Source organism: Amphibalanus amphitrite, unplaced genomic scaffold (genome assembly GCF_019059575.1).
Source record: "Amphibalanus amphitrite isolate SeventyFive unplaced genomic scaffold, NRLGWU_Aamphi_draft 000411F_arrow, whole genome shotgun sequence".
NCBI classification, from domain to species: Eukaryota; Metazoa; Arthropoda; class Thecostraca; order Balanomorpha; family Balanidae; genus Amphibalanus; species Amphibalanus amphitrite.
The window spans coordinates 107,614-121,532 of record NW_024881905.1 but is presented as its reverse complement, the minus strand read 5'-3'; the positions used below and the strand labels follow the sequence as shown (position 1 = coordinate 121,532).

General features: G+C 45.7%; 1 non-coding gene across 1 annotated transcript; it reads right to left on the bottom strand.

The window, feature by feature from the left end:
• Positions 1 to 8,407: 8,407 nt before the first annotated feature.
• LOC122390830 lies at positions 8,408 to 8,526 on the bottom strand. Its single transcript, XR_006258236.1, has one exon. It is a non-coding gene; the product is annotated as a 5S ribosomal RNA (ribosomal RNA).
• Positions 8,527 to 13,919: the final 5,393 nt, after the last annotated feature.

Here is a 13,919-nt window from a genome sequence, read left to right as displayed (position 1 = left end):
GGCCGCCGTCGCACTGCCCGGTCATTTCGTCGGCAGGTTCACCACGCCGGCCGAGCTGAGCGAGTCGTTCAACGTGGTGGCGCCGCAGCCGCTGAAGCCGCTGCTGATGCACAATTTGCTCCGACAGCCCGACTGGCGGCGCTCGCTCGTGTTGGTCAACTGGAACGAGGCGGCGCACCAGCTGGAGCTACCGCTGTCGGTGCTGGGCGCGCGCGAGGCCGAGTTCCCTGGGGCAGTGCCGGCGGGCCAGCGGCGGCGCGCGCCAGCTGAGATGCTGGTGTGCTCGAGGCTATGGCGCGCGGTATTGACGTGGACGCCGTGGACGCGGTCGTGTCGTACGACATCCCGGCGCTGTTGAAGGCACACTGCGTGCGTCGGACGGCGCGCGTTAGCCGGGCCGGCCAGGCGGTCACGCTAATGTTTGAGCGGCAGCGCAGCCATTTCTAGCGGCTGATGGCGCAGGCGGGCAAGGTGGACGGCCGGGTGCGGGAGACGCCGGTGCCGCTGTACGAGCTGCGCCAGTACGAGGCGACCTACGTCAGTGGATTTCCACGCTAGCTTCTAGTTGATCGCTTTTTTCACCTTTTTTACGCTCATCGCTCATGATTTATTTACATTTTAGAAATATTACAATGAATAGGTGTTTACCTTGTCATCAGCCCAGAAAAGTTAAAGTAAGTAAGACGTTTTTAGTTGCATAATGTATATTTGTTCATGAACACGGATTTAACGTGTCCTAACTCCCAAATACTTCGATATTAGACCCGAGTTTTGCAAACCAGTCGAAAGGCTTAGAACGATCATTTGGTTGGGGCGTAGCCAGACGGCTCGACTGGGCGTGGAAGCCGGCGAAAAGGTGGTCACCACGCGATCATCATGTAAAGCTGTCTCCGTCGGACGATTGTGTCCGTGCGCAACGAATGATCTCGGCACACGTGGACGAGTTCGGCAGGACTCTCCACTGAGCGGTACTGGGCGCAGTCGAACGACGGTCGACGAAGCTAGCGCAGGTATTGTTACGAGCCGGACCAGTGTAGCGGGGCCGGAGCTTATATTGTTTGCTGTGTGGCGTTCCTTCGTCTTGATCGGGCCCGGCAAACGGGGCCTGCATATCGGCTGAAACCACCTAGCCGGGCAGCATGACCTCCACCTCACCGAGGTGGGGCGAACGACCGTCCTTAGCCCTGCAATGACCGCGGTGCAGTTAATCTGGGTAGGTATCTTTCTGAGGTAAGACACTCGCCTTGGCACAAGGCTTTATATAGGCCTTGGCGAATCCTTAGCCCTCTTGGTCCTAGAAGTAGGTGTAATGCAGTGCGCGCGAAGCCGCCTCGCAACACCGCAGTTCACTCGCTCGGCAGCGGAACTGTCCGTCCAGCTTCAGGTGGCGCCTCTGGGAACAATGTTTGCCGCTTCTTCCCCACTCTTTTGACATCTAGGAAAGAGGTGCAACTCCCGGATCCGTCGGGAGCGGGTCCAATCTATTATAGTCCCCACTCCCCACCTCATAAAAGGTGGGAGTGGGGGTCCATACATTGCGTGCACGTTCGACACGATTATTTTCTACAAGGTCCGACTAAAAGCAGACAAAAAGGTTAATTGCAAGTTGAAGGTATTGTAAAAATGAAATATAATAGGCTGACAGGAAAAAAGATCCACTTAAGCGCACGCTTCCTATCGTCACCGTCATAAATGACGTAGGTTTACAATTTGGTGGTCTTGTATTGGCAAATTTATTATGGTCTATTTTGTGGTTACAACTCTTAAAAATATATGTAATGTTTCCCAGTAATGATATTTCTAAATGTTTGTGGTACTTGCATTAAAAACACGCTTAAATTTAATTGAAACATGTTTTAAATAATTAATCAATCTCCTTAACCATTATCGATATTAAAATATCAGCTGACTGCCGGCGACAAATATTTCCGGCCGATGTCGGCTGGAATTTTTTTTTGTTGGTGAAACTCGTGGCTGTGTGGCGGCTATTTTTCGGCTGGATATTTTATTTCGGCGGCCGGCTGGTATTTTTTGGTAAAACTGGCCTCAGGTCAATTTCTTGACCACCCCATTATAAGTCAATTGGGGAAAAATCAGCTCGTTGGAGGTGAGCTATGGCTAGTTTGAGCATAATTATGAATATTATGATGGTAGAAAATGACCTTATGCTCATGATACAATGAAATGATATTAAAATAAGTCCAAAAATATTATGATATATTTCGACTTGCGTCGTCTTCAGAATGTACATTTTCAGAATTGTCGACGAGCAAATTCAAATCCTTTCAAAATAGCGTGCAACATTTTTGTGAGATCTCTGGCTAACAAATTACAGTCAGATCATACCTATAATAAATTTTAACAGCGTACAATACAATGAATACAATATCACTGAATAATAATTGGATAAATATTGTCAGTGCGACACAATACCTAAAAGTAACACAGGCATATGTTGTTTGTGCAGCACGCCAAACTCGCGAAAATGCAAAGCCTATGCAGAGTGATTGACATGATAAGATGCATTCATACAGTTATAATTACACATGTTTCAGGTGCGTACAACTAAAACATACACACAGCAGAGTAAACATGACACCAGTGTAGAGCTCGCTGAGGTGGTGCACGAGTGGGGGGGGGGGGACGCTGTCAACTGCGTCTACCCTACATCAAATTAGTACAAATGGCGATGAAAGACGCACCTAACAAGTACAAGTTCTTCAGGTGAGACAAATAAAAAGAATGGATAAGCCAATAGAGACATGCTGACAAAAAAGAGGACGGTAGGCCAAGCATAGAACATCGCCTATGTGGGAGTGTAGGGAGGGGGATGGAGAAGGGGCCAGGATGAGGTTTGTGTGTTTAGGCATGGTTTTTGGTTTCTTATTTCAACAGATTCTGCTATTTTGAGATCAGCCACATCTTTACATACTCTCTCTATGCTAATTTTGAATGAGGATGACGATATACTACATGATGGGTGGTTGAGGTTGACATGGTCTCCGAGAGGGGTGTTTTTGGTCTTGTTTTTAGCATCCCGTAGATGCTCATTAAATCTTTCGCGGACTCTCCTTTTTGATTCACCTATGTACACAGCGGGTTTCTCATCACACAGGTTACATGTGATTTTATATACAACATTTTTGGTATGACAGCGGCTGTCAAAGGTATGACAGCGGCTGCCTAAACACACAAACCTCATCCTGGCCCCTTCTCCATCCCCCTCCCTACACTCCCACATAGGCGATGTTCTATGCTTGGCCTACCGTCCTCTTTTTTGTCAGCATGTCTCTATTGGCTTATCCATTCTTTTTATTTGTCTCACCTGAAGAACTTGTACTTGTTAGGTGCGTCTTTCATCGCCATTTGTACTAATTTGATGTAGGGTAGACGCAGTTGACAGCGTCCCCCCCACTCGTGCACCACCTCAGCGAGCTCTACACTGGTGTCATGTTTACTCTGCTGTGTGTATGTTTTAGTTGTACGCACCTGAAACATGTGTAATTATAACTGTATGAATGCATCTTATCATGTCAATCACTCTGCATAGGCTTTGCATTTTCGCGAGTTTGGCGTGCTGCACAAACAACATATGCCTGTGTTACTTTTAGGTATTGTGTCGCACTGACAATATTTATCCAATTATTATTCAGTGATATTGTATTCATTGTATTGTACGCTGTTAAAATTTATTATAGGTATGATCTGACTGTAATTTGTTAGCCAGAGATCTCACAAAAATGTTGCACGCTATTTTGAAAGGATTTGAATTTGCTCGTCGACAATTCTGAAAATGTACATTCTGAAGACGACGCAAGTCGAAATATATCATAATATTTTTGGACTTATTTTAATATCATTTCATTGTATTAAAATTCAGCTACCTTGTTTTTACACTAAAACGCGTCGGAATTGCCTAATATACCATGAGTGACTTCATATACGACTAACTTTGACTACCTTGAGACCTTTTTTGCTCTTGGTCAACTGTGACGTTGCTCTTGGGTCATGTGACGTCATTAAAGGTCACCAAATGTTTTTTTGCTAATAACTCCTTACATGTTTGAGATACAGCCGCGCGGATAGGCTCATTGTGTTCAGCTCGTCAAGGCCCATCGAATGAGATATATGATGACCTTAATGTCACGTGACTTAAGGTCAACTTTTGACCTTGACCTTTCGAGGTCAACATACACATGTTTCGATGCGGATCGACGAGAGGATCACGATGGTGCTATTAGTTTGTTCCTAGCTGGGATACTTTGAAAGTTATTCGAGAAAAACTTCATATATATGTAGTGCCGCCATTTAGACTTTCTTTTTACCCCTGTGACGTCATCTTTGACCTGACCTGAAAATGACCTGAGTAAAAATTGTAGACCTTATCCATGTGTACTTTGTGCCGTTTACCACTTGTCGCTATCTTGCTTTGTTCTCGAGATCTCGCTGTCGCTCCCGCTCGTAATAATGGGAGGGTCATAAAAATGACCTGACCTGAGGTCAACGCAGGCCGAAAGCCACTTTTTTATTATCGCATATGAATGACAATTGATAAGGCTTTAATCGTCAGCAGACAAAATTGCGACTTTCAGTTGGGATAATATCAAGGTCACTCTTCGAAAAAAAGGTCAAGATGTCACGTGATCAAAATTTTCAAAAATCGAAAATCCGAGATAGCCAAAACGTTTGTTGGTTGATTGTGAGTTGAACCATATAAAGTTTTTACCATAGAAAACCAATAGTTTCTGAGTTATAAGCCGCCAAACATAGGGTTGCAGTGTGACCTCCAGGAACTGCCCGAGGCTAACTATATCTCGGAAACCGTTGTTCGAAGAAAAAATCCTTGCCACAGCTGGGTTCCCCGCCCATCACAACCCATTAGACCAATTTTAAGCAAAAAATCAAATATGAGGGTGTAAATTTTATTTATTTTTGGTCGATCTATCGTGGAATGCCCCCGCTGTCAAACGCTTTGCACGTGGCTTACTTTGAGATCACTACACATGTGACGGGTTTTGCCTTTGACCTTGACCTCTGACCTTGAAAAATTGACCTGAGGTCAAAAATTTTAGGTGCTTTGGAATCATCACGTAAGGACCTTTCGTTTGGTATCGCTTCTGTTTCCGTAGCTCCCATATTTACGAAATTAGACAGGGGGGGGGGGGCAAAAAACGCCCCTCCCGGGCTGCGGTGGTTGGGATGAGAGATGTCAATCGGATACCAACTTTTTGGTATACCGATACTAAACCGATACCAACTCGGTATTTGGTATTTCAATCCTAATGTGTTTGGTATTTTGTTGGTATCATGAACCCTCGCTAATGTTTAAGAGGCTAAGAAATCGTAAGAAAGTTGGTATTTTCCTCATGTTCCCAAGCTGGATTGGTTTCGGTATTTCTCCACGGTTTTGGTTGGTATTTGGTTAGGTATCGGTATTCCGACTTTCCGTAATTGACATCACTAGTTGGGATTACCCCCCCCCCCCTCCCGGGTCCGGGTGGGTTAACCCTATTAGTGGCAGGGGGTTTTCATCCACCCCTCAGGGTTTTCGGGAATATCTCCGAAACCGCTGAAGCTACGATGCTGAAATTTTCTGACTTTTCCTAAAACTAAATTGGGCACATTCCCTGAAAATTTCAAGTTCATAACTTTACCAGGGGCGGCTCCAGAGCACTGGGAATTGGGGGGTCCTATTCGTGAAGCGAGTCATTGGGCGAAGATCACGATGCTGATGTATTATAACTGTATGCACCAGTTTTACGAACAGTGAATGAAAGGTATCATATGATAACATGTACAAAGCTATTGTGCATCCTCTTTTGACACGTTTTTGCTATAACAGGCGGATCCAGGCGTCCAAAAAGGGGGGGTAATGTTTTACCTCCCAACATAGGTGCCCTGACACCGCCTATGCATGACCAATACAATTGTAGTCGTTCTCTCATCAGAAAATTGTAACATAACAAGACCATTGCCACCCTTTTTAGAAACAGTACCAACAAAAACCTTATTTACTATACTTTTTGTGTACCCCCAATCTCAATGATCTGTATCCGCCTATGATTTTTGAAAATGCATATTTTTAGGATCCATGTGAATTCCTGGTTGATTCTCTATCGATCGGCAAAAGTTGCGTTAAGATTGGTTCAGAAACCTGGCCGTGATAAACAGTCTAAAATGTATCTGCAATTGGCCCGTTTTTACCCCCCTCTACCCTCTATTGACATTTTTTAATTTTTATTTTTTAGAAATGTAGATCACGTTGAGCGAAATCGAATGCCGTTTGAATTTTGAAAATCGGCCCGTTAGATCTCGAGATATCAGGGGGGGGGGGGGAGGTCGTAAACAGCCCCCCCGCCACTAATAGGGGTAGCCAGGAGCCTGCCACTAATAGGGTTAAAACGTCGCAACCTCGCAACACCCTCTCTGGCGGAGGAGCTTTCACAGAGATATGAGACCTGCATGATGTAGTATCCATTACAAGTCTCACAACGTGTATCACTCGGATTTTTCCTTAAGGTCATATGAGGTCAGGTTTTTTTTTCGTGACCTCACAATTATGAGGCGATGGGGAAAATGAAAACTGCTATTCTGGTGCCGAGAATGACCTCCAACTATCTAAACCACTCAGAATCGTGATTTCATGCACTCGTTGTAAGGTTCGATGCGTCACTTTTGCAATGTCGACCTTGCCTGACGTCATTTATGACGTCATTAGGCTCATATTAATTGTTCGTCGATGACTCCCGATGAAATTGATCCTGCGATTCGGGAAAGCCACCAATGGACTCAGGGAGACTTGCGAATCGAAGGAGATGGGTCATGACCTCCTTCGACAAACTTCGTGACGTGGGGGCGCTGAGCTGACCGTGACCCGAGGTCAACACCCTAAGGTGACCTCACCCAAACAAAAAGTATATAATTCGACGCGCCTGAACGAGGCAAGCACGATGCTGCCAAAATCGCGGCTCGGCGGCCGTTTTTTGCAAAGCTATTCACCAAAAACGGAACCGTACCTTGGGGCACTTGACCTGACCTCAGAGGTCACCAGTTGACCGAGGACCTTAAAATTGGGTAGCAATCTCTTCCTCTCGTAACGGCGCACACGCCCGTTTTTTCTGCGACGCGCTAGCTCCACCAGGGGCGAAACAGCGAAGGGGGGTTCGTACCTAGCACCCCCTCCCCCTCGACCGACGCGTATGTAGAAAGTCAATAGGTCCGGCGAGGGTTAACCCGCGAGTTGCTGGGGGGGGGGGGCGTTAAACGCCCCCACTTTTTTTGCCGGGCCATAGCATAAAAACGGCGCGCCGCAGGCGCCCCAAATTTTGGGTACCTGTAGGAAATTGATTGAAGTTTATTGTGACAAAGTTTCAAAAAAATCGATCGGAAATTTTTTGAGATACCGAGGTTTTAGTGACGTCATGATTTCTGAGTTTTCGACCAAAAACGGCATAAAATCACAGAATAGACATACAGACATGCCGTAAACGCCATTAGACTGCCAATACCATGATCAATCAAATGGCTATCTTCGATTATTGATTATCGTTCCGCATTTTCCAAAATCTTGAACTGAATCTTGGCAATTTCTCGTGACTACTTCACGACCATGATATATGCATTTCTTTAATTGAACTTTTTGAGCCAAACACGTACATATATGATAAAATGAATGTCACCATCGTGTTCTACGCCCCAAATTACCCATTAAACATGTGTCACAGGCTGCGAATATCAGTTTTGATTTTCGGGGATATGTGCCTACCCGGTTGACCTGACCTTGACCCTGACCTATGCTTGACTGACCCCTACATGGAGCTGACACTCTTGTAGGCCTTTTATGATGGATTGTGCACCGTTTTGACAGAGTTTATGACCAGAGGCGCCCATTGCAAAGTCCTGAAGTCCATGCTACTGAAAGCCCGATTTTGGGTGTTTGACCTGACCTTGACCCGACCTGTGACCTCAAAATTCAACTTTAAAGTACTCATCTGAAGCGTCTCGTCGCGTTCTATCGTTTGCCGCCTCGTGCGTTTCGCTGCGCCTATTGGTTCTCGAGTTATCGGCTGGGGGCGTTTAACGCCCCTCCCCAGCAAACGGCGGGTGGCGAAATACCCCAGCAACTGCCGGGTTAAGGGAGAGGACATACCACTGCTTTTTGGCAACATAGCGATATCTCGGCCCCGTGAAGCAATCTCGTTGAACGTCTTTCGATGGTTACAGTCCCGTTTCGAATGACATGTAGCTAGAACCAGTATGTAAAAAGAAGCTTATCGAGTCCTAATAAATAAAGAAGACGCGTGCATTTAGAAGACGCGTGCAGTGTGCAGGGCACGGGCCATGTCGCAAGAGCATTCACAGTGAGGGGATAAATAGCCATCAGTGGGCACCATTGAAAAAGCGAAAATGACAACGACACCCTGTGTTCCCAGGAGGTCACCCATCCAAGTACTAACCGGGCCAGATGCTGCTTGACTTCAGTGATCGGACGGGAACTGGTATTTTCAGCATGGTATGGTCGTTGCCGACGAGGGCCGTTCATCTTTAACTCCTTTATCTGTAACATAAAAGATGACGTCAGAACTCTGGCACTGACAAGTCTCAAACACCACAGTCATTGCCTTTGGCCAAGCGGATGGCTTGAGTGATGGCGCTGCTCAGTCTCATTGCTTATGTGATCGCCAAAAACACTGCCAGCAAAGGTCATGTGGCCCAAATTTGCACAGCAGATTGTGGCCCACCCAGTAGAGCTAGAGCGCTAAAATGGCACCAATCGACTCGCCACCATCTAATCTTACTTTCCCAACACCCATTTGACCTCTCCAGGTCAGGCGATGACCTAAGGTCATTTGTGGGCTATGTCGAAAATACACTTGCACAGCAGTTTTCGAGTAGAGGAATTGACCGACATCCAAATCAAAGCACATCATTGGGTAGCCCATAGGCCGTAATAACTTTCCTAAAAAACCGCTTCTCGATATGTGACCTCGTTTGACCTCAGCAGGGCAAAATGTGCAAATAAACGACACTCCATACGTCGCAGCCCGGATTCAGCCCAGATTCGGGACACCTCCGATCAAGCTGAAACTCGCACACAATGTAGGTCCTGACATGCTCAATCCACAGTCCGAGTCATTCGGCGGCACTCCCAGCCGTTTGACTACAGAGGTCAGCAAAGGTCACGTGGCCCAAATTTGCACAGCAGATTGTGGCCCACTCATAAGAGCTAGAGCGCTAAAAATGGCACCATTCGACTCGCCAGCATCTAATCTTACTTTCTCAACAGCCATTTGACCTCTCAAGGTCATGCGATGATCTAAGGTCATTTGTGGGCTATGTCGGAAATACACTTGCACAGCAGTTCTCGAGTAGAGGGATTGGCCGAATTCCAACTCAAAGCACATCATCAGGTGGCCCATATACCGTAGTAACTTTCTTTAAAAACTGCTTCTCGATCCCTGACCCCGTTTGACCTCGGCAGGGCAAAATGTCCAAATAAACGACACTCCAAACGTCGCAGCCCGGATTCAGCCCAGATTCAGGACACCTCGATCAAGCTGAAACCCGCACACAATGTAGGCCCTGACATGCCCAATCCACAGTCCGAGTCATTCGGTGGCACTCCCAGCCGTTTGACCTAGAGAGGTCAGCAAAGGTCACGTTACCCAAATTTGGGCCTACATTGGGGCCTACATTGTGTGCGGGTTTCAGCTTGATCGAGGTGTCCCGAATCTGGGCTGAGTCCGGGCTGCGATGTTTGGAGTGTCGTTTATTTGGACAATTTGCTCTGCCGAGGTCAAACGGGGTCACATAAGGAGAAGCTATTTTTAAGGAAAGTTACTACGGCCTATCCCGATGATGTGCTTTGATTTGGATTTCGATCAATCCCTCTACTCGAGAACTACTGTGCATTTGTGCAAGTGTATTTTCGACATAGCCCACAAATGACCTTAGGTCATCGCATGACCTTGACAGGTCAAATGGGTATTGGGAAAGTAAGATTAGATGCTGGCGAGTCGACTGGTGCCATTTTTAGCGCTCTAGCTCTACTGGGTGGGCCACATTCTGCTGTGTAAATTTGGGTCACGTGACCTTTGCTGACCTCTGTAGGTCAAACGGCTGGGAGTGCCACCGAATGACTCAGACTGTTGATTGGGCATGTGAGGACCTACATGTTGTGCAAGTTTTAGCTTGATGGGAGGTGTCCCGAATCTGGGCTGAAAAGTGTTCCATTTTTGGGAATTTTTGGTGGAAAAGCACACCTAATGGGCAAAATCTTTTCATCCCCAAAACCAGGAAAAATGGAATTATTTCATCTTTGAAAAATGTTCAACGCATTCAAACAGTTACATACCAGATTACATTACATACCAGATTTACGTACCAATGAATTGACAGTAGATAAACCCACATCTTTTTCTTTCAGATCCTGTCAAGATGAAGATCCTAACAAGAAATCCTTATTTCTGATCAATCAATCCTACACTGAGCACATGAGCCAGCTATTCTTTAACCCGCGCCCCACGGGGGGGGGGGGGGGCTATTTATAGCCCCCACTCCCGTTTTTCTGCAATAACTTCCAAACCGCTTGACGTATCGACGCCAAACTTTCAGTACCTTCGGCTGCATCAATTTGACACCTTGTGTCAAAATTTGAACTTCGTAGCTACTATAGGTCGGCCGGAAATGACGTCAGAGTGACGTCATGTTAGGCCGATTTCGACGCAAAACATTGAACCACGGCAATCGCTCCCAAGGGCTCAGTTTTTAAGCTAGATCCTATTTCTTTGCATGAGAGGACTCAGAATAGACTGCGCTATCAAACTGCTATCTCGGATTTTCGAAATTTTGAAATTTTGAAAATTTTATACAATAAAATTCAAAATTTACATTTTTACATTTTTTTTCAAAAAGTTTTTGACTTTTCGAAAAAAAAAACGGAATATATGTGATAGAACGCGTTATTATGACTTACTCTAGCAAGTTTTAGCTAAATATCTTCAAAAATGGCCAAGTTATACGCATTATTGCAAAAAAATTCACAATTATTAGTTTTTTTTTCAAATCAATTTTTCACCACGTATTTGACATCGTACGCCAATATAAATAGCACCATCGTGTTCCAGAGCTCAAACTGCATCAAATAGACACCTTTTCTGTTGAAAAATATACCTTCAAAATTTGACCTTTTTTGACCTGAAAGTGACCTGACCTAAGCTAAATTCGACTCAAAATGATCTCGAATGACACAGACGACATCAAATTCGAAATCTTTGGCCTAAATGGACCATAAAACATGTGTCACGTGACCGACGCATGATATAATATTTTCGTGACCTGTGATGACCTGACCTTGACCTGAAAATCAAAGTACAAGTTTGGTACCCTCAGGGTATCTAGAGCATCTGTTCAGGAGTGTATGAACCAAAAATGAGCCTGATCTGACTTGTAAGACGGCGGCCAGAACCCAAAACGTGAACAAGCAAAAATGCTAATAATTTTTACTTTGACCTGACCTGTGACGTCATCGGTGACCTTGAGGTCAATGAAATTAGGTTTCGCTCGACAGTTTTTCCGGGGCTATCAGACACCGTTTGAATTTTGACGATCAGCCCAGTAGTTTCGGAGTTAGGAGGGGGGCTATGAATAGCCCCCCCCCCCCCCCAGTAGGGCGTGTTATACGCAGACCCCAGTGGGGCGCGGGTTAAAATGGATTGAATATGATGAAAAAGGAGTGCAAGAGGATACTTGAAACTAGAGGTCTGCACCGGCCGGCTGCAGCCGCGGCTGGCTGCAGCCCCACGGCTGTGGGTCGGGGACTCGGGGCGGCTGCCAATTTCTCCAAGAACACGGCTACGGCTGTGGCCACGGCTGTGAGATTTCAAGCTCAATCTTAAGTACTCAAATATAAAATTTTAAATGCTTAATCTTACATTCTGATAAGCATTCTAGCCTGTAAAAATCATGCAAAGGGTGCCCAGCAACACTGAAAGTGGTGAGGCCTTTGAAAAGCTGTAATGGTTTTATCATTTGCCATCATAAGTAGGAAAGCTTGCACCCTGGTACAGATAACTAATTTGTGTTATGAGGACCTGAGGTTATCGGTGGAGCCAACAAATAACTACATGCACTTACTCTCTTGTTACTCAGTACTCTGTTACTTACACTGTTGGCTCCACCCATAACCTCTTAACACAAATATGTCCTTAAATAATCAACAGATGACTAATTATAATACATTGTTCCCTCATCATCACGAGCTTGACAACTTCAGAAAATGCACCATGTTGCATTGTCATATCCCTTTCAAATCAATCTTACCTGGTCGTTAGGAGAGCACCTTACCAGCAACAACAGATTAACGCCATTGCCTTAGACTTCAGCAAGGCGTTTGACAAGGTACCACACCAGAGACTGGTCACCAAACTTGAACATTACGGAGTGAGAGGAAAGACACTGCAGTGGATTGAGAGCTTCCTCCAGTGTCCCAAAATTTGCCAGTTTGGGTGGGAAGTGACATCCAAATCAAAATAATTTTCCACTCTCACCTCCAATTTTCCAGAGCGATTTTTCACTCCCTAGTTTACCAATTAAGAGCATCTGCGCACTTTCACCTCCCTCCATATTCGATTCAATGATCTTTTAAGACAGCTCCCACATCCTCCAACACTCACAAATTAGGTAATTGTTGATATCTGTTTTCTGCTCTTTTTGTACTCTTCTAACTGGCAATTTTCCACTCTCAGCCCTCTTTATAGTGACGAATATTCCCCTCTGACACCCAAGCCAAAATATAATTTTGGGACACTGTCCTCCACGGCCGAACCCAACAAGTGGTCGTCGATGGAGAACAGTCGGCACCAGCTCCAGTGACACCGGGAGTCCCTCAGGGAACAGTCATTGGTCCTCTGCTGTTTCTCGTCTACATTAACAACCTACCCCAATGTGTCACTTCGACGTCTCGACTGTTGGCTGACAACTGCTTGGTGTACCGCGTCATCAACAACACAAGCGACTCAGACGAACTACAAAAAGACCTCAAGTCGTTACAGAACTGGGAGCATCGTTGGCAAATGTCATTCAACTCAGACAAATGCGAAGTCATCCGCATAACAAACAAGAGATCACCCATAACCAAGAACTACTCTATCCATGGTGAAGCGTTAAGAATATCCAACAGCATCAAATACCTAGGCCTTGACATCGACAGCAAACTGTCATGGGAAAACAGGTCAGCAACATCAGTAGGAAGGCATTGAACACCCTGGCTTTTCTAAGAAGAAACATCTCACACTGTCCGCTCAAGATTCGTCTAACAGCGTACAAGACGCTGATCAGACCCCAGCTTGAATACGCAGCAACAGTGTGGGACAACTCTGATAAGGCTCGTGCGTCAGCTGTTGAATCTGTACAGCGTCGAGCAGCACGATTCATCACAGGAGACTACGATCGATGAAGCAGCGTCACAAACATGCTGAATGCGCTGAGTCTGGATACCCTGAGGAGTCGAAGACAGCGCGCAAAACTGAAGAACCTCTACCGCGCATCACACAACCTGATGGATATTCCAACTGTTCTTCTTAAGCCTACCCATAGAAGAACAAGAGGACATAGCCACAGGTTGGTTCCTATTGCCAGCAAGTCGCGTTAAATGCTACCAAGACTCTTTTTACCCACCAACCATCAGCCTCTGGAACAATCTCCCACAGGAAACTGTGGGTGCCACCTCCCTCGACTCATTCAAGGCTGCTTTGGCCAGCCGTCAGTTCTGACTGACCGATATCTACAAAACGCATGAACGACTAGGTACCCTTATGACTTATGTTACATTATTACATTTGTTTCAATGTGCTACTCACCCCTTTGCCAAAGTAAGGCATTAAGCAGTCCCAATGTTGCATGATGTAATGCTGTGCGTG